Raw genomic sequence first — 20,711 nt, 5'->3', positions numbered from 1 at the left:
GCGCGGTCGGCGAGGCAGGAAGGAAGAGAGAAACGGTCATGGAGCTCGCAAAGCGTGCAAGCCCCGTCGTCCGAGCGCCATGAGGGCGGGCCGACGCCGGCAGGGTGGTTGCGCGGTCGGCAGCAGAGAGTCGCGGCGTGTGACGGCGGGCTGCCGCGCGACCGCTACTGCTGCGCTGTTAGAGGGCCGAATCAAGAGCATTCGGTGGTACTCGGGCGAGGGGGCCCGGCCGCGACTTATCGGGCGGATCGCGAATGTTTATTTCCTTCTTCTTCTTCTCTAATTCGAGAACACGGCGCTAATGATCCTTCCGCAGGTTCACCTACGGAAACCTTGTTACGACTTTTACTTCCTCTAAGCGATCGGGTTCGGTCGTCTTCTCCGGGCCATCAGAGAACGCGCCGACGACGGCGCGTAACGCCGCCGCGCGTAAGCGGACTCGTCGGCCAGATCCGAGGACCTCACCGGACCGTTCGATCGGTAGTAGCGACGGGCGGTGTGTACAAAGGGCAGGGACGTGATCGACGCGGGCTGATGACCCGCGCCTACCGGAATTCCTCGTTCACGGGGTTGGTTCCAGGCCCCGATCCCTATCACGGGAGGTGGTTCAGAGGTTTCCGACCCTCTCGGGCCGGGGGAGACGCGCCCGCTGATACCTCCAGTGTAGCGCGCGTGCGGCCCCGGACATCTAAGGGCATCACAGACCTGTTATCGCTCCGCCTCGTGCGGCTTTCTGCCGCCCGTCCCTCTAAGAAGCGCTGCGTTCGCCAACCGACTGGCCCGGACGCGACGGCGTGCCGCCGCCGGGCTCGCGCGGGCCGAGCCGACCGGGTCACCGCCGCCGCTCCGCAACCAACGCCGCAACCACGCCGCGACCGAACCCCCGCGAACGGGGGACGGCAGCCGGACGCGGCCGCAGCGCCGGACGCGAAGGAGAGCGGCGGCAACGGCAAGCCCGGGCCGCGCGCGGAGCTACCGACGAAGGCTTCGGCGCCGCCGCGCTACCGGAAAAGCACTAATCGACGCGCTAGTTAGCAGGCCGGAGTCTCGTTCGTTATCGGAATCAACCAGACGGATCGCTCCACCAACTAAGAACGGCCATGCACCACCACCCACCGAATCGAGAAAGAGCTATCGATCTGTCAATCCTACCGGTGTCCGGACCGGGTGAGTTTTCCCGTGTTGAGTCAAATTAAGCCGCTCTGAGCACTCTAATTTTTTCACAGTGAACGTACCGGCCGCCTCGGACACTCGGCGAAGAGCACCCTCGGAGGAACCGTGCGGGCCGAAACGACCGGGAGGTGGACGCGCTACTACCGCTAGAACGCGAACGGCGACGACGCCCAATAGCGCACCCGCCTCGTGGCTCCCGCGCGCAGCACGCCTGACCGACCCGCGCCGTTGAAGGCGCAGGCGTGAAACCGGACGCGACGCGACGACGCGACGCGGGCGAAGACGAGCGCTGGACGGGGTGCCGAGTCGCGGCGGCGACGCGAGCAGAGCTCCGCGGCCCGACCGCGCACGCACCGGCGAATAGGGCCGGGAGTGCGAACGGACGACCGAAGCGGACGCGCCAGAAGCGCGCCTGCGACGGCGCCGTCGCCCCGAACGTGCTGGGGTACGTTTTCGAGACCCGAATTCCGACTACGAGCTTTTCAAACGCAACAATTTTAATATACGCTACCGGAGCTGGAATTACCGCGGCTGCTGGCACCAGACTTGCCCTCCGGTCGATCCTCGTTAACGGATTTGAAGTGTACTCATTCCGATCGCGGGGCCTCGACAGAGTCCCGCGTCGTTATTTTTCGTCACTACCTCCCCGTGCCGGGAGTGGGTAATTTGCGCGCCTGCTGCCTTCCTTGGATGTGGTAGCCGTTTCGCATGCTCCCTCTCCGGAATCGAACCCTGATTCCCCGTTACCCGTTGCCACCACGGTCGGCACTGACCGGGCCGTCGACAGTTGATAGGGCGGACTCGCGGGGGACCCGTCGCGCGAAGGCTAGTGCGATACTAGCCCGTGCGATCGTACTGACAGTTATCCAGAGTCACCAAAATCGAAGGGCGTGAAGCCGCCGCACGCCTAAGACCCGCGCGCGGAAGGCGCGGCGGCTGCTGCGACGGCCCGTACGCGTCGGTCTCAGTCTAATATTTGCGCCGCGACCAATGCGGAAGGCCGACCGTATCGTCGCGACCGGGAGGGACGGGCGCGGATGCGCCGCCCCAGATCCGGCCGAGCGGACGCCGGCGGCGAACGACGGCGACGCCGCGCAAAACGCGACGGCTGCCGAACGCCGTTTTCGAGCCCGACGCCCGGGTGCGACCTGCGATCGCGGCTTCGGTTGCATGTATTAGCTCTAGAATTGCCACAGTTATCCACTCTCCTCGCGGTGGAAGAATACGGTCCCGAGGATTAGGTCCGGTTCCTGAGCCATTCGCGGTTTCACCATTCGTTTACGGCATGAACTTACACTTGCATGGCTTAAGCTTTGAGACAAGCATATGACTACTGGCAGGATCAACCAGGTATCACCGACGTTACGTTTCGAGAGAACGAAGCGCGCGGCGGCGGCGGCGGAAGCTCGGGTAGCAGCCGCCGACGATCGGAAACGAGAACGAAAGGAATCGGAATGGCCGAAGACAGAGAGGCGCGAGGGCGCTCGCGAGTTCGGCCGCCGTTCGTATACGCGCGCGCCAGCTGCTCTTCCTCCTCGTCGTCGTCCCGGAGGAGGAGGAGAAGAGGCGGAAACGACACGGGTCGACGCGCGAAGAAGCGTTCGCGATACAAGAAACGGTTTGCGATCCGACTGCCGCACACCGGGGCCGCTGCGGACGGGCTCCTGTGCGGGTCGATACGAAGCGGGGGCCGGTTCCGGGCGGAAGAAGAGGGAAGAGGAGAAGGCGAAGAAGGCCAGCGACTAGGTCGGCAGACGAGAGGGGCAGCGGCGATTGGCGCGGGCCCGCTGCAGCTTTTAGACTCGCCCGGCGCCCTACGCGTCGGTGGTCGTCGTCGTCGCTTCCTCCACCCGATCCTTTCGAAACGGCTACGACGAACTGCGTCCGGACTGCGGTCAACGAGCGAGTGCCATGACGGTGGTCGCCACGAAAACGACGCGCGCCAAGGCGGGGTGATGCCGGGAAGGGAAAGAAAAAGCTGCAGAAACGCTACGAGGCAGCGAAACCCGGAGTTGAAGCCACGGTTCCGTCCAAGGAAGAAGGGACGGACACGGCACCGCTCTCTTTCGGAGACGCCGCGTCGCCTGTGGCGGAACGGGAAGCGACGGCTAGCCCGTCCGCCGCGCCGGCGGCGACGCGACACGAGGTCAGCGGCGTAACCTGACCGGGTCCTCGGCGGCGAAGACGAGGCCGGGGGTCGGAAGGAAGAAAAGAAAAGAAAAAAAGAAAACGCGGTAACGAGAAGCGGTTCGATTGCGGGAGGACGAACCGATTGCGAGCGTGAAGAGGCGGGCAGACGCGGGCGTCGAGGCAGCGCGTCTAAAAGGCGGGCGGTGTGGCGGCGGCGGCGGCAGACATTCGAGGACGCGCCAGCCGTGTAGAGTCGACCTTGCACCGGCAATAAGGGAGCCAACCGTTGGCAGAAAGGAGCGCCGACAACATCCCTTCCAGGCGGTCCACCTATGCCGTTCGGCCGCGACCCTACGTAAATAGCGCTTGTGCGGCGGTTGCCGGCGGGCGAGCGAAGGAAGGAAGGAAGGAAGGCGGGCGGGCAGGCAAACGCGTGCGTCGAAAGGGTCGGGCGAACGCAGCGGCGTCTAAAAGGCGGGCGAAGGCGTGCGTCGAAAGATGCGGGTAGAACGCAGCGTCTAGTAGGCGGGCGTGAAGAAGCGGACGTCCAGAGGCGGGCGAAGGCGGACGAAGGCGAGCTTCAAAAGGCGGGCAAACGCGGGCGTCAACGGGCGGGCGAACGCAGCGTCTGAAAGGCGGGCGGTTCGGCGGCGGAAATTCGAGGACGCGCCGGCCGTGTAGAATCGATCTTGCACCGGAAAACGGGGAGCTAACCGTCATCAGAAAAGGAGCTACGAGGACATCCTTCCGAGACGCTAACCTATGCCGATCAACCACAACCCTACATATTAGTCTGGACCCCCTTGGGGTGCGACGGTCACCTAGAGGCGTGACTATCCAGCCGGGGCCGATCCGTTTGCTTACGGTCCGAGCACCTCCTTGTTCACGGGTCGGACCACGTCGCTGTTTTTACCCGGTGCATATCGCCACGCACTCCCGGCGACTGACGGCATCGATCGCGCCTACATCCACGTGTACGCGGGCGAGAGCGCGAGTTTCGCTCAAGTCCCAATCGAGCCTCGCGGTAGCGCGGCGGAGCTGCGGGCGAAGGCGGTAGAAAGCGGGCGAATGCCCGCCGCAATCGGCCGTTGCCTGCACCGGCCTCACTTTGTCATCTTTCGAGAATTTACGGGACGGACCGCGTCGCCGCATCGAACGCCCGCACGTCGGAGCAACGGGCGACCGTGCTAGCCGCAGTTTGCCATCTTTCGTGTTTTCACGGGACGCACCACGTCGCCGTATCGACGGCGTGCATCTCGTGAACGCCTTCCGGCATCGGTGGCGGCTACGTCCACGCGTTCGGGGGTCGCACCGCGAGCTTAGCTTCGTTCTTTCGATTTCGGGCACGTCAGGGCGGTGGAGCAACGGGCGACCGTGCTTGCCGCAGTTTGCCATCTTTCGTGTTTTTACGGGACGGACCGCGTCGCCGTATCGACGGCGTGCATCTCGTGAACGCCTTCCGGCATCGGTGGCGGCTACGTCCAAGCGTCCGTGGGCCGTACCGCGAGCGTGGGTTCGTTCTTTCGGTTTCGGGCACGGTCGCGCGGCGGAGGAACGGGCGACCGGCGCGGCCCTGCCGCTAACGGCCCCGCGGCTCGCGGACGAACGGGAGAAAGCGAGGCGGCGCGAAGGCGGCGGCCGCCCGCCGGGCTGACGGCGTCGCGGGCTGACGTCTCTGGCGTCCTGCCGAACGGTCCCCGAGGCATGAAACCTGCCGACTGCAAGCCCTCAATATAGTCTTGACCCCCTTGGGGTGCGACGGTCACCTAGAGGCGTGGCTATCCAGCCGGGGCCGATCCGTTTGCTTACGGTCCGAGCACCTCCTTAACTCACGGGTCGGACCACGTCGCTGTCTTTACCCGGTGCATATCGCCACGCACTCCCGGCGACTGACGGCATCGATCGCGCCTACGTCCACGTGTACGCGGGCGAGAGCGCGAGTTTCGCTCAAGTCCCACTAGAGCGTCGCGGTAGCGCGGCGGAGCTGCGGGCGAAGGCGGTAGAAGGCGGCGCATGCCCGCCGCAATCGGCCGTTGCCTGCACCGGCCGCACTTTGTCATCTTTCGGAAATTTACGGGACGGACCGCGTCGCCGCATCGAACGCCCGCACGTCGCGACATCGGTCGCGGCTACGTCCACGCGTACGCGGGCGAGACCGCACGCTCAAGTTCGTGCTTTCGATTTCACGCACGGTAGGGCGGCGGAGACGCGGGCGACCGGAGCACGCCTTCCGCCGCTACCTCGTGCTAGCCGCAGTTCGTCATCTTTCGGGATTATTACGGGACGGACCACGTACTCCTATCGAGCGCCGGTATCTCGTGAACGCCTTCCGGCACCGGTGGCGGCTACGTCCACGCGTACGGGGGTCGCACCGCGAGCTTAGGTTCGTTCTTTCGATTTCGGTCACGTCTGGGCGGCGGAGCAACGGGCGACCATGCTAGACGCAGTTTTGCCATCTTTCGTGTTTTCACGGGACGCAGCACGTCGCCGTATCGACGGCGTGCATCTCGTGAACGCCTTCCGGCATCGGTCGCGGCTACGTCCACGCGTACGTGGGCGAGACCGCACGCTCAAGTTCGTTCTTTCGATTTCGGGCACGCTAGGGCGGCGGAGCAACGGGCGACCGTGCTAGCCGCAGTTTGCCATCTTTCGGGTTTTTACGGGACGGACCGCGTCGCCGTATCGACGGCGTGCATCTCGTGAACGCCCTTCCAACATCGGTGGCGGCTACGTCCACGCGTCCGTGGGCCGTACCGCGAGCGTGGGTTCGTTCTTTCGGTTTCGGGCACGGTCGCGCGGCGGAGGAACGGGCGACCGGCGCGGGCCTGCCGCTAACGGCCCCGCGGCTCGCGGACGAACGGGAGAAAGCGAGGCGGCGCGAAGGCGGCGGCCGCCCGCCGGGCTGACGGCATCGCAGGCTGACGTCTCTGGCGTCCTGCCGAACGGTCCCCGAGGCATGAAACCTGCCGACTGCAAGCCCTCAATATAGTCTTGACCCCCTTGGGGTGCGACGGTCACCTAGAGGCGTGACTATCCAGCCGGGGCCGATCCGTTTGCTTACGGTCCGAGCACCTCCTGAACTCACGGGTCGGACCACGTCGCTGTTTTTACCCGGTGCATATCGCCACGCACTCCCGGCGACTGACGGCATCGATCGCGCCTACCTCCACGTGTACGTGGGCGAGAGCGCCAGCTTCGCTCAAGCTCCGCTTCGGCCTCGCGGTAGCGCGGCGGAGGCGCGGGCGGAGGCGCGGGCGGAGGCGCGGGCGAAGGCGCGGGCGAAGGCGCGGGCGAAGGCCCGCCGCTACCGGCTCCGGCCGCAGTTTGTCATCTTTCGGGAATTTACGAGACGGACCACGTCGCCGTATCGAACGCCCGTACCTCGCAACATCGGTCGCGGCTAGGTCCACGCGTACGTGGCCGACACCGCCCGCTTAGTTTCGTGCTTTCGATTCCACGCACGGTTCGGCGGCGGAGACGCGGGCGACCGGCGCAGGCCTTGCGCAGGCCTGCCGCTACATCGCGCTAGCCGCAGTTTTCGTCATCTTTCGGGATTTTACGGGACGGACCGCGTCGCCGTATCGAGCGCGTTCATCTCGTGAACGCCTTCCGGCATCGCTGGCGGCTACGTCCACGCGTACGTGGGCCATGACGCGAGCTTGGGTTCGTTCTTTCGATTTCGGGCACGGTAGCGCGGCGGAGCAACGGGCGACCGTGCTAGCCGCAGTTTGCCATCTTTCGGGTTTTTACGGGACGGACCGCGTCGCCGTATCGACGGCGTGCATCTCGTGAACGCCCTTCCAACATCGGTGGCGGCTACGTCCACGCGTCCGTGGGCCGTACCGCGAGCGTGGGTTCGTTCTTTCGGTTTCGGGCACGGTAGCGCGGCGGAGGAACGGGCGACCGGCGCGGCCCTGCCGCTAACGGCCCCGCGGCTCGCGGACGAACGGGAGAAAGCGAGGCGGCGCGAAGGCGGCGGCCGCCCGCCGGGCTGGCGGCGTCGCAGGCTGACGTCTCTGGCGTCCTGCCGAACGGTCCCCGAGGCATGAAACCTGCCGACTGCAAGCCCTCAATATAGTCTTGACCCCCTCGGGGTGCGACGGTCACCTAGAGGCGTGACTATCCAGCCGGGGCCGATCCGTTTGCTTACGGTCCGAGCACCTCCATAACTCACGGGTCGGACCGCGTCGCTGTTTTTACCCGGTGCATGTCGCCACGCACTCCCGGCGACTGACGGCATCGATCGCGCCTACGTCCACGTGTACGTGGGCGAGAGCGCAAGCTTCGCTGAAGCCCCCAATTCAGCCTCGCGGTAGCGCGCCGGAGGCGCGGGCGAAGGCGCGGGCGCAGGCCCGCCGGTACCGGCACCGGCCGCAGTTTGTCATCTTTCGGGAATTTACGAGACGGACCACGTCGCCGTATCGAACGCCTGTACCTCGCAGCATCGGTCGCGGCTAGGTCCGCGCGTACGTGGCCGACACCGCCCGATTAGTTTCGTGCTTTCGATTTAAAACTTAGTGTGCATGCACAGCAGAGTACAAGCTCAATCTTTGCCAAACATCTTTACTCTTTAGTTTCGTTACTATGGCAACAGTCCGTATACTTATTAATCAGATCTTGTATCTGTTTCAACACATGATTTCCCATCAAGAGTCTTGCAAAACAAATACATAAACATAAAATATTATACTTTCACTATTTTTCCTGTGACATGTTTTTATTTCCCTCCACTAAGAAAATAGATTGTGTGTGGTTACTTAGTCTGCTAGAAATAGCAGGTCAATTTTCTTCAGGTCACACATTGAATTGTAGTGATTTTTCACATCACTGGTCTTCAATTACTTGTTCTTTTTATTAACAACAACCATGTGTATGCGTGTGTGTGGTTTATGTACCTAATGCACTGAAAACTGTGTCTATGGAATCAAAACATTCTGCTACTCTCCCGATCTAATTACCTGTAATCCCTCTCCACTTTTGATCTGCTACACATACAAAAGTATCAAGTAACAATGTATATATAAGAAAAGTCATAGGATGCTTCAAAAAATACTCCTTGAAAGAACTACAAGTCATATATTAAAAGTTGAAAAAGCTTCTTCAATTGTTTTGCTGTACAAATGTGTAATGCTTCCTCTCTTTAGGTTTCTCGATGTTAAGTCCATTATATATCATAAATGAGGTTTAAGAATTTCCATCCTAAAACCAGGGTGCCATGTAAAAAGCATTGGTTGGGGTGCTGGTGCCACTTAAAAAAAAAACATTGGTGATGGTGCTACATGAAAAGCATCCAGTACATAAAAAGCTGGGTTGACATTATGAAGGGCATCCAGTTTTAAAATTCAAGCCAAAACAGGCTACGGAACCTGGTGCAGCCCTTTGGCTTACCAGTTACTATCAAGCCATCCAACCCATACCAACATGGCAAACAGACAGTTGATGATGATGATGATGATGATGATGATGGTGATGAGGATGATGATTGTTTTGACCAACTTTCCCTGAAATTCTCTATTAAGAGGTTATCCCCCACTCCAATAGGGCCTCCTTACTACATACAGATGAAAGAATTCCTTATTTTAGGGAACATATCATTTTATATAATAAAATTAAGTATACTTCATGGAGTGCAAGCAGAACAGCAAGAATCCAATCAACACATCTGTCATTCCTAATATATTATCACAGAGGTGTAGGAGTGGCTGTGTGGTAAGTAGGTTGCTTACCAACCACATGGTTCTGGGTTCAGTCCCACTGCGTGGCAGTTTGGGCAAGTGTCTTCTACTATAGCCTTGGACCAACCAAAGCCTTGTGAGTGGATTTCGTAGACAGAAGCTGAGAGAAGCCCCGTATATATGTATATATATATATATATATATATATATATATATATATATATATATATATATATATATATATATATATATATATATATAGGTGTGTGTGTATGTGTGTGTATATGTTTGTGTGTCTTTGTTTCCCCACCCCACCCAACATCGCTGACAACTGATGCTGGTGTGTTTAAATGAATAAAAGAATAAGTGAATACCTTTTTGGCAATCTTATTAGAATGAAATTAAAGATAAGGCTTTAGAACTTTGTAGAAAATGACAACTTGTAGAATAATTTGGAAAGAATAATAATGATTACTAGTTTACTAAGCTTTCAAAAAAACCCTTATGAATGAGAACCCAGGGTCGACATTTCCCCAAAACACCTGATGAAGGCTGGAGGGTATATCAGCCGAAATGTTGTGTTAACAACAAACAAGATGAGGACAAATATCCGTCAAATGTAAATAATGTAAATAATGTAAATAATGATTACTAGTTTGTCAGAAACAAAAGCAACTATTTTTCATCAGTGGATAGGAATACAAGGTTTGAATTTATCATATAATACTATACAAAAACAAAGAATTAATGGCAGTGCCCCAGCATGGCCGTAGCTCTCGAGATGAAACTGATAAAGATAGATGAAGTCAAACTTCAAAACGACTGAATCATCATCACCATCATCATCATCATCATCATCAGCATCATCAGCATCATCATCATTTGAATTCCATTTTCCAAGCTGGCATGGGTTGGACGGCTTGACAGGAGCTTGCAAGGCCAGGGGCCACACCAGCTTTCATAGTCTGTTTTGGTTTGGTTTCCACAGCTTGATGCCCTTCCTAATGCCAGCCACTTTACAGAGTATACAGGTTGACTGGATGCTTTTTACATGCTATCAGCATCAGCATAACTGGTTTGAAAAATTATAATGGATTGGCAATTAAAGACACTAATAAAGAGAATGCAATTATATCGATGGATCTTGTATTTTTTAACTTGTTACTTGCTCCAGTCATCGGACAACAGCCTTACTTGGACACTGCCTTGAAGGGTTTAGTCAAAGAAATTGCCTCACTTGTTATGCTGAACAAGGAGGGAAACAAACACAAAGACACACAGACACACACTCACATACAACCATCTATGTATATATGTGTGTATACTCTTTACTCTCTTTTACTTGTTTCAGTCATTTGACTGTGGCCATACTGGAGCACCGCCTTTAGTCAAGCAATTGACCCCAGGACTTATTCTTTGTAAGCCTAGTACTTATTCTATCGGTCTCTTATGCTGACCCGCTAAGTTACGGAGACCTAAACACACCAGCATCAGTTGTGAAGTGATGTTGGGGGGACAAACACAGACACACAAACATATACACACACTGTCGGACAATTTCTGGAACCACGTCACCCCTAACATCTGATCACCTAACTCTGCAATTCTCTTGATTATTGTGGGGTACAGTTGACCGAGAGACCAACAAACTTCTTGTAACACCAAAGATGAACCGAAAATTTTTAGTCTGGACTCAGATTATAACAGAAATGTACTACATATCTTTGACATTAGGTAGAGAGAAAAAGTGAGTGATTATCTTACTTATTCAAAGTTTTTCTTACTCTCTATTTTACACTTGTGTGAGAGACACGGCTGGAAAAGTATTTAACATGCAGAACACTATCATAGGGTACTTTTGTTCAGGGTCCATCTACTCCCATATCTGAGCGTATCTGTTATTGTACAACCCTAGGTCAGTACTGATTGATTAGATCTGTAATTGAAAGAGTTGCTCTCAGGAATAACGTATCTAGGACAACGTTAGAGGGAGGTTTGGCTGCATTTTTTAACACATTATGTGACCATGTAGAAGCTCCATTTTTATTTTTACACATGTGTGTGCAATAGTTTGTCAGTATGCATGTATGCATGTATTTGTGTTGCTGTTTATGTGTGTGTGTCTGTGTGTGTGCATGTGTGAGTGTGGTGAGTATTTTATATATATATATATATATATATATATATATATATATATATATATATATATATATATATATATATATAAAATACTCACATATATATATATATATATATATATATATATATATATATATAAAATACTCACACACTCACACACATGCACACACACAGACACACACACATAAACAGCAACACAAATACATGCATACATGCATACTGACAAACTATTACACACACATGTGTAAAAATAAAAATGGAGCTTCTACATGGTCACATATATATATATATTATATATATACATACTATATATATATATATGTATATATATATATATATATATACATATATATTATATATATACATACATATATATATATATGTATATAAAGATATATGTAGATACATGCCTAACATGCAACAGTATGAACATATTGAGAGACAGAAGGATAGACATACGCATACATACATATTGCATAAATGTACAAGTGTGTGTATATATATATATATATAATAGCATCCGGGTATCATAACCCTATGAACACCACCATCCCAACCAAAAAGATATCTTTACCTACCTCTTTTTCTACAGAGGACACACAAAATATCCGTTCAACATCAAAATAATATCCAACTACACACAGGTAAAATATGCAGTCAGCCTGATATTTAAATCAGACACACCCTACCTCCCACTCACCCGCTTTCTCTGTTGTGCATACCAATTACATACAGTAATGTACAAATGTCTGGAAAGCGAACAGTGTATGAGTCAGATACATGCTTGCGTGTGTATGGAGGGGAGAAAATCAGGTGTAGTGTTGGCGAATCTCAGGAAGCATGGAAGTTTTGAAGGATGCAGTGCTCTGACAACTAACAACTAATGCTGGCAGTTTGTTCCATGCTTCAGCAACTCTTAGCATGAAAAAATGTTTCCGAAAGTCATGGGAGCTGTGCTGTTTTCTGACTTTGTAAACATGTCCATGGGTGTTTAACAGGTGGAGTTTGAAAAGGTGCTCAGAGTTATGGTTTGTAAGATGGTTAAAAATGTTATGGGTGTCTGCCAAGTCAGCTGCCAGACGTCGGCGTTTCAATGTGTCCATGCCCAGGGAAGTAAGGCGTTCAGAATATGGCAAATATCCTTGGCAAGATAGGGGTTCCAGACCGGTGATGCAAATTCCAGGTGAGGTCGCACCATAGCTATATAAAGCCACTGATAGATAGCCGGAGAGTGGCTCACAAAGGACTTGGTGAGTGATGCCAAGACACTCTCAAGCCTTCTTGGCAATTTTAGCAATGTGTTTTGTCCAATGCAAATCGCTGTCGACAATAACGCCCAGGTCACGTTCACACGAAGACTTTTTGAGATTAGTGTTGTGAAGGGAGTAAGTAGACGCTGGGTTTTTCCTCCCAAAATGCATGGTGGTACATTTGTCCACAGCCAGCTTGAGTTGCCAGTCCATGATCCACTGCTGCATTGTGTCCAGGTCTGATTGCAATAGAGATCTATAGTGTTCAGGATCTGACCTCTTTATTTCGAGGTACAGCTTGATGTCATCTGCAGATTTCAGCACTGTGGCATTCTTTAAGTTGGCATCTATGTCATTAACATATGCAACAAATAAAAGGGGGCCAAGAACAGATCCCTGTGGTACACCAGATGTCATCTCATAGGGTGAAGAGTGCTGTCCTAGAACTGTGACAACCTCTTTTTGGCCGATAAAGGACTTCTACCAGTTATAGAGATCGTCTCTTACACCCAACGCAGAGAGTTTCACCATAAGTCATTTGTGTGGCACAGAGTTAAAAGGCTTAGCAAAGTCCAGGTAAACAACATCCACCCAGGATCCGCGATCAGTGATTTGGGTAATGTCCTCAAGAAACTCGATGAGTTGATTACAGCAGCTGGAGTTAGGAATAAATCCAAATTGTGACGGCTGGATGAGGCTGTGAGACTTCCAGAAGTTCCAGAGGGTTTCCTTGACATAGGATTCCATCAGTTTGGCAATGCAGGTAGTAAGACTAATGGGGCGATAGTTGACAGGCAATGTGCGGTCACGCTTTTTGAACAGAGGGATAACACTGGCAGTTTTCCACTGCTCTGGAGTAACATCATTGTCAAGACAGAATTGGAAGAATAGTGAAAGTTGGTTTAGAAGAAAGTACCCACCGCGTTTGAGAAGTAGGTATGTAACACTGTCAAGACCAGGAGAGGCATAGTTGCGTTCATTCTTAAGGTGGCATTGTAGCATTGCTGGTGTAAATTTCCTAGTAGATATAGTGTCCGGTGTGAGAGAGACTGAGTTACACATAAACCTGTTCTCAAGACAACAATCATCTCCTTTTTTGCTCCCCCCTCCACTTTTGTTCTTCTTTATTTTTTGGTTTCTGTTTTTTTTCCTTTTTTATTAAAAAAAATTTTTCCTGTCTTCATTTACATATTTCTTTTTTGATTTTGTAACTGCTTCTTTTTTTTTTTTTCACATCTACCATTTTGCCTGTGTTCAGTATTTTTATTGTTTTGTCTCTGCCTTACAAGTCATATTTATAATTATTATATTAATCTATTTATTTATTTATTTATTTATTATATTCATCTATTTATTTATTTATTTATTTATTTATCATTGTTTTAATTGTTTCAATCATTTGACCGTGGCCATGCTGGAGCAACACCTTTAGTCGAGCAAATCAACCTCAGGACTTGTTCCTTTTACCCCTAGTACTTATTCTATCGGTCTCTTTTGCCGAACCGCTAAGTTACGGGGACATAAACACACCAGCATCAGTTGTCATACGATGTTGGGGCGACAAACACACACACACACACACACACACACACAACACACACACATACATATATACGATGGGCTTCTTTCAGTTTCCCTCTACCAAATCCACTCACAAGGCTTTGGTCGGTCCGAGGCTATAGTAGAAGACACTTGCCCAAGGTGCCACGCCGTGGGACTGAACCCGGAACCATGTGGTTGGTAAGCAAGCTACATACCTCACAGCCACTTATTTATCCATACTCATACTCATATTTTCTGACTAACTTCCTTTGCTCTTTTTGTTCCTTGGCATTCTTTTTTTCTGAATACTCACACACACACACTTCACACACACACCACACACACACACACACACACACACATCCATACACACAAACACACAGGCAAACATACACATGTTACTCTACCTCCATCGACAGTTTCCTTTCCCATATATCTGTTTACTGTAAATCCTCGAGTATAATCTGCACTTTTTTCCCAAAATTTATAGGCGTAGGAGTGGCTGTGTGGTAAGTAGCTTGCTTATCAACCACTTGGTTCCGGGTTCAGTTCCACTGCGTGGCATCTTGGGTAAGTGTCTTCTGCTATAGCCTTAGGCCGACCAAAGCCTTGTGAGTGGATTTGGTAGATGGAAACTGAAAGAAGCCCGTCATATATATGTACATGTCTATATGTGTGTTTGTGTTTGTGTGTCTGTGTCTGTCCCCCCAACATCGCTTGACAACTGATGCTGGTGTGTTTACATCCCTGTAACTTAGCAGTTTGGCAAAAGAGATCGATAGAATGAGTGCTAGGCTTACAAAGAATACAGGAGTAATTAACAGTTAGATCACCAGTGGGAAAATGTCTTCCAAATGCTCAAACAGCTGTATTTGGTGACTCTAGCTGATAATTAAGATGACTTATTAACAGAGGGGCTGAGTGTCCTGAAAATATAGTAACCGTGGTGGGCAAAGTTCAGAGAGCTATTAGCACAGCAGGCAACAAGAGGTTTCTCTTTCCATTTTATGATAGACTGTATAATGTTTATGCATAAAGTGCAATGTTACATAGGAATGAAAGAATGGCATTATATGCAGAAGATACATGAAAGATGGAAAGAAATAAGGAAACCATGCTCTGCAGAATGTGTAATGTTAGTGTGCGTGAATGACAGAGCAGAAACGAGCTGAGAAAAAGACTTGGTGTATGAGGAATCCAATGTTAAGTGCAAGAAAGGAGACTCTACTGGTACAGACATGTGACGCATGTGGAAGATGACAACTGGGTAAAGAAGGGCCAAGAAATCCGGATGGAAGGAACCTACAGAAGAAGATTGCCGAAGAAGATATGGGTGAAAGTGGTGAAAGCTGATCTCATGTGGGAGTTGACAACAAGGGACAATAGCTAACAAAGAAACGTTTTGCAAGAGGCAACATGTCCAACTAATGCAAGCAGGGAAACTTGGACATAGAAATGATGATGATGATGATGATGATGATGGTAGAGGTGATGTTGGAGGTGGTGGTGATTTTTACTGATATTGTAATGCATATATCATCATCATCATTTAGCATCCGCTTTCCATGCTAGCATGGGTTGGATGGTTCAACTGGGGTCTGGGAAGCCAGAAGGCTGGATCAGGCCCAGTCTGATCTGGCAGTGTTTCTACGGCTGGATGCCCTTCCTAATGCCAACCACTCCGCGAGTATAGTGGGTGCTTTTTACGTGCCACCCACACAGGTGCCAGACGGAGCTGGCAAACGGCCACGAACGGATGGTGCTTTTATGTGCCACCGGCACAGGGGCCAGGCGAGGCTGGCAACGGACACGAACGGATGGTGCTTTTACGTGCCACCGGCACGGAGGCCAGTCGGGGCGGCGCTGGCCACGGCCATGAATGGATGGTGCTTTTTGCACGGGGGCCAGGCGAGGCTGGCAACAGCCACGAACGTACATTAGCACACACATGCAACCACATCATCCAGCCATACATACACAGTGCTTAGCATTTCCTGATCAAGACAGCTGATACCAAGCTTTTATGGATATATATGACGTGTAAAGAAAATCAGTTATATACATCTTAGTGTTGTGTCATATGTCTTTCACAAATGCACACAATCAGACACTCACACACATATATATATGTACATATATTTATGTATACATACATACACACATAAACACACATATATTATATATATAATAACCATAGGCTTTCCACACAAGTGATTATGACCTAATAACTTGTATGATTCTTTCACTAATTGTTTGTGACAACTGCACAATCATAACAGCAGACACAGACATTCTCAGCACATTCTTCTTTAAATTCATTGGATCAAAGAAGCGGTGACCGCCACAGAGATGGCGGGCTATACCAACACACAGTAGGCACTGGAGCAACATGAAATGAAATGCATTGCTCAAGGGTATAATAACATGTTACTTGGCCTAGAAATTGAACCAACAACCTATGATCAATAGCTTAAAATCCTAACTACTAGGCCATGAACCTTCAGATCATCATCATTTAACGTCCGTTGTCCATGCTGGCATGGGTTGTACAGTCTGACTGGGCTGGCATGCTGGAAGGCTACGCCAGACTCCAGCCTGATGTGGTTTTCTACAGCTGAATGGTTCTTTTACGGCTGGATGGTTTTCTATAGCTGGATGCCCTTCCTAACACGAACCACTCCATTTGCATGATACCAGGGTGCGTTTATGCACCACTGACACGGGTGCCAATTTGTGTGACACCAGTATCTTCCACAACTGTAATTTTGCTCGTCTTGATGGGTCTTCTTCTCAAGCATGACATAATGCCAAAGGTCTAAGTCATTGCCTCCCTAAGGCCCAACACTCAAAAGGAACTCAGCCACTTTGCCTCCGTTAGGCCCAACACTCGAAAGGAACTCAGCTAGCTTGCCTCCGTGAGCCCAACACTCAAAAGGAACTCAGCCACTTTGCTTCTGTAAGGCCCAACATTCAAAAGATGTTCTTTGCATGCCACCAGCATGGGTGCACTTAGCTTGACAGGTCCTCTCAAGCACAGCACATCACCAAAGGTCTCAGTCACTACTCATTGCACCTGTGAAGCTCAAAGTTCAAAGATCATGTGTCACTACCTCGTCTCATGTCTTCCTGGGTCTACCTCTACCACAGGTTCCCTCCAAAGTTAGAGATCAGCACTTCTCTTCACAGCTGTTCTCATCCATACACATCACATGACCATACCAGCACAGTTATCTCTCTTGCACACCACATCTGATGCTTCTTATGCCTAAATTTTCTCTCAAGATGCTTACACTCTATAGAACATGCACACTGACATTGCACATCCAGTAAAGCCTACGCATCCCCACAGCTGTTATAGTCCATGTTTCACTGCTATGCTGCATAGCAGTTCACACACAGAGATCAAACAATTTGCCTTTCACTCTGAAAGGGAAGCCCTTTGTTTCCAGCAGAGGTTAGAGCTCTCTGAACTTTGCCCAGCCTAATCTTATTCTCACGGCTATGCTCTCGGAGCATCCACTTTCACTACTAACTTGGTCACCTAGATAACAGAAGCTATCTACTACCTCTAGCTTGCCCCACTGGCAGTTGACAGAGTATATTTTCTACACATTTTTGGCATTTATTGTACCTGTGCACCTTCCACATACAAAAGTTAGTTTCCCTGTTAACCTTCCTCTGATATTACTTCACCTTTTATGGGTGCATCTTATGGAGTTTCTACCTACACCTTTTCTACAGATTGTGCAGGGCCATCTACTTGAAGGAATTTGTGGTTTTTCTGCCTTCCTACTTACTAAGGCTTTGGTTTTTTCTAGGCTAACTCTAAGGCCCTTTGATTCTAGACCTTGCTTCCATTCAGTTTGTTAGCCAGCAAAGCACTGTATCTTCCACTGTTGATCGTACACTCCTTTTCCAGAGAAATTGGATCACTGCTTTTTGTTCTTCTTTGGTGCACATTGCTAGTGGAGTGGCCACATTTAAACTGTAAAGCCAGAAAGAAAAATGGCACAATCAGGCTCAAACTTCGATCACATGACCAACTATAAGCATGCATGTGCAGAAGGCAGTGTCACAATAATAAAGATATGTTGATAATTTCTGACTTCACCTCATATATATAACCAAAATACAGCAGGCATGAGCAATATGCCTAGGACATCTCAGTATATCTAATGAGACACCCGCTTCTTTATGTATGTACCTGATGTGACACAAACTGTGCAGATTGATGCAGCACAGCTACATGCACAAAATTCTACCTATAATAGACAGTTGCAGGATGCGTTGAAATGATTGTTGTACTGAATAAAGACTAGTGCTAAGTCTATCTTCTCTTTCCTTCATTAATTATTATTATCTCAACTAACACTGCGGAATTCCAGTGGAAACATACTCCAACCATGGATGACACTAAACTATGAATGTGTTTTACTTAACACACTAATTGACCCATTAGTCTCCAAAATTTACATATTTTGAAGATAGATGCTAAGCAATGATGATGATGATGGAAGCCTTTGACAGGGTCCCCCGATCCCTTATCTGGTGATCAATGAGGAAACTAGGGATAGATGAATGGTTAATGAGAGCTGTGCAAGCCATGTACAGGGACGCTGTTAGTAAGGTGAGGGTTGGCAACGAGTACAGTGAAGAATTCTAGGTAGAGGTAGGGGTCCACCAAGGTTCAGTCCTCAATCCCCCTATTTATCATAGTCCTCCAGGCAATAACGGAGGAATTCAAGACAGGATGCCCCTGGGAGCTCCTCTATGCTGATGACCTTGCTCTAATTGCTGGAGGAGAAGTTTCAGGTGTAGAAGCAAGTATTAGAATCGAAGGGCCTTAGAGTCAACCTAACTAAAACCAAAGTCCTAATAAGTAGGAAGGTAGACAAATCACAAACACCTTCAGGTTGATGCCCTGCTCAATCTGTAGAAAAGGCGTAGGTAGAAACTCTATAAGATACACAAAGTGTAAGCTATGGACACATAAGAGGTACAGCAATGTCAAAGGAAGGCTAACTGGGAAGATAGTTTTTGTATGTGGCAGATGCTCAGGAGCAATAAACACTGAAAATGCACAGAGACCAACTTCCACCACATTCCAGGGAGAAAAACTAGAAATACTTGATAGCTTCCGTTACCTAGGTGACCAAGTCAGTAGCGGGGGCAGGTTTGCTGAAAGTGTAACTGCTAGAGTAAGAATAGCCTGGGCAAAGTTCAGAAAGCTCTTACCTCTGCTGGTGACAAAAGGCCTCTCGCTCAGAGTAAAAGGCAGACTGTATGATGCATGTGTACGAACAGCCATGCTACATGGCAGTGAAACATGAGCCGTGACTGCTGAGGATATGCGTAAGCTCACAAGAAATGAAGCCAGTATGCTCCGATGGATGTGTAATGTCAGTGTTCATACTCGACAGAGTGTAAGTACCTTGAGAGAAAAGTTGAACCTAAGAAGCCTCAGTTGTGGTGTGCAAAAGAGACGTTTGCGCTGGTATGGTCATGTGACGAGAATGGCTGAAGATAGTTGTGGGAAAAAGTGCCACATCCTAGAGGTTGAGGGAACCTGTGGAAAGGTAGACCCAGGAAAACCTGGGATGAGGTGGTGAAGCACGACCTTCGAACATTGGGTCTCACCAAGGAAATGACTAGTAACCGAGAACTTTGGAAGTATGCTGTGCATGAGAAGACCCGGCAGGACAAGTGAGACCATAACCCGTGGCCTCTACCTGGGATGTAGCCAGTCCACTTATGCATACCTTTCCTTCTTGGGACACAAAACTCTACTTGTGAAGACCTGTTGAGGCAAGTGAAAATCGAAATCGATCAACATCAATGGAAACTGTAGTTGTGATACCAGTGTCGGTGGCACGTAAGAGAACCATCTGAACGTGACCGTTGCCAGCGCCACCTAATCTGGCCGCCATGCCGGTGGCACGTAAAAAGCACCATCCGATTATGGCTGTTGCCAGCCTTGTCTGGCACCTGTGTCAGTGGCACATAAAAAGCACCAACTACACTCATGGAGTGGTTGGCGTTAGGAAGGGCATCCAGCCATAGAAACACTGCCAGATCAGACTGGCCCTGGTGAAGCCTTCTGGCTTCCCAGATCCCAGTTGAACCGTCCAATCCATGCTAGCATGGAAAGCGGACGTTAAATGATGATGATGATGATGATGATGAATATACTGCAAAGTATCAAAGTATATTAAAGGCTTATAAGTCAGTACTGTAGAGATAACTTTAAAAAGTAATCAATAATATATATATATATATATATATATATATATAGATAGATAGATAGATAGATAGATAAGTTTCTTTATTGGCCACACAGGGCTGCACACAGATGGGACAAGTTACAAGGTAGAGCTTTTCTTTTGGGGGAGAAAAAAAAAAAGGTGGCGTAGGTTTTCGATCAAAAGGGATCGTAAAAGGGAAAAAAGAACAAAAAAAAAGAAAAAAAGAAAAAAGGAAAAGAAAAAAGGGAAAAAAAAGAAAAGAAAAATGAAAAAAGAAGAAAAAAGAGGAAAAAAGGGGGAGAGGAAAAAAAAACGATCAATAGGGATCGTGTATCACAGTGTCATGATGTATGGTGTAAAGGGGAAAGCAAGTAAGGTTTATCCGTGGGAAGAAAAGCCTACGAAAAAGACCACGGTAACCTTGGTCAATATTGTTATATGTTACCACATTGGTTTGCAAGTGGGTAACCCTCTGTTTTCAATTTCTGGGTTCATAGGATTATGCTCAAGGTGGCTTCGTCATTCATACGTGCCATCCTTGCTACATTCACCCATCTTTT

General features: G+C 50.0%; 1 long non-coding RNA gene across 1 annotated transcript; it reads right to left on the bottom strand.

The window, feature by feature from the left end:
* Window positions 1-162: 162 nt before the first annotated feature.
* LOC118762017 lies at window positions 163-19,807 on the bottom strand. The gene is made up of 4 exons (XR_004997804.1): window positions 19,782-19,807; window positions 3,024-3,029; window positions 295-590; window positions 163-175 (listed from the first exon to the last, which is right to left on the bottom strand). It is a non-coding gene; the product is annotated as an uncharacterized LOC118762017 (long non-coding RNA).
* Between the last annotated feature and the right edge of the window lie 904 nt (window positions 19,808-20,711).

The sequence above is a fragment of the Octopus sinensis genome, unplaced genomic scaffold, assembly GCF_006345805.1.
Source record: "Octopus sinensis unplaced genomic scaffold, ASM634580v1 Contig19387, whole genome shotgun sequence".
NCBI lineage: Eukaryota > Metazoa > Mollusca > Cephalopoda > Octopoda > Octopodidae > Octopus > Octopus sinensis.
The sequence above is the reverse complement of the archived record's forward strand: the minus strand, read 5'-3'. Positions and strand labels throughout refer to the sequence as shown.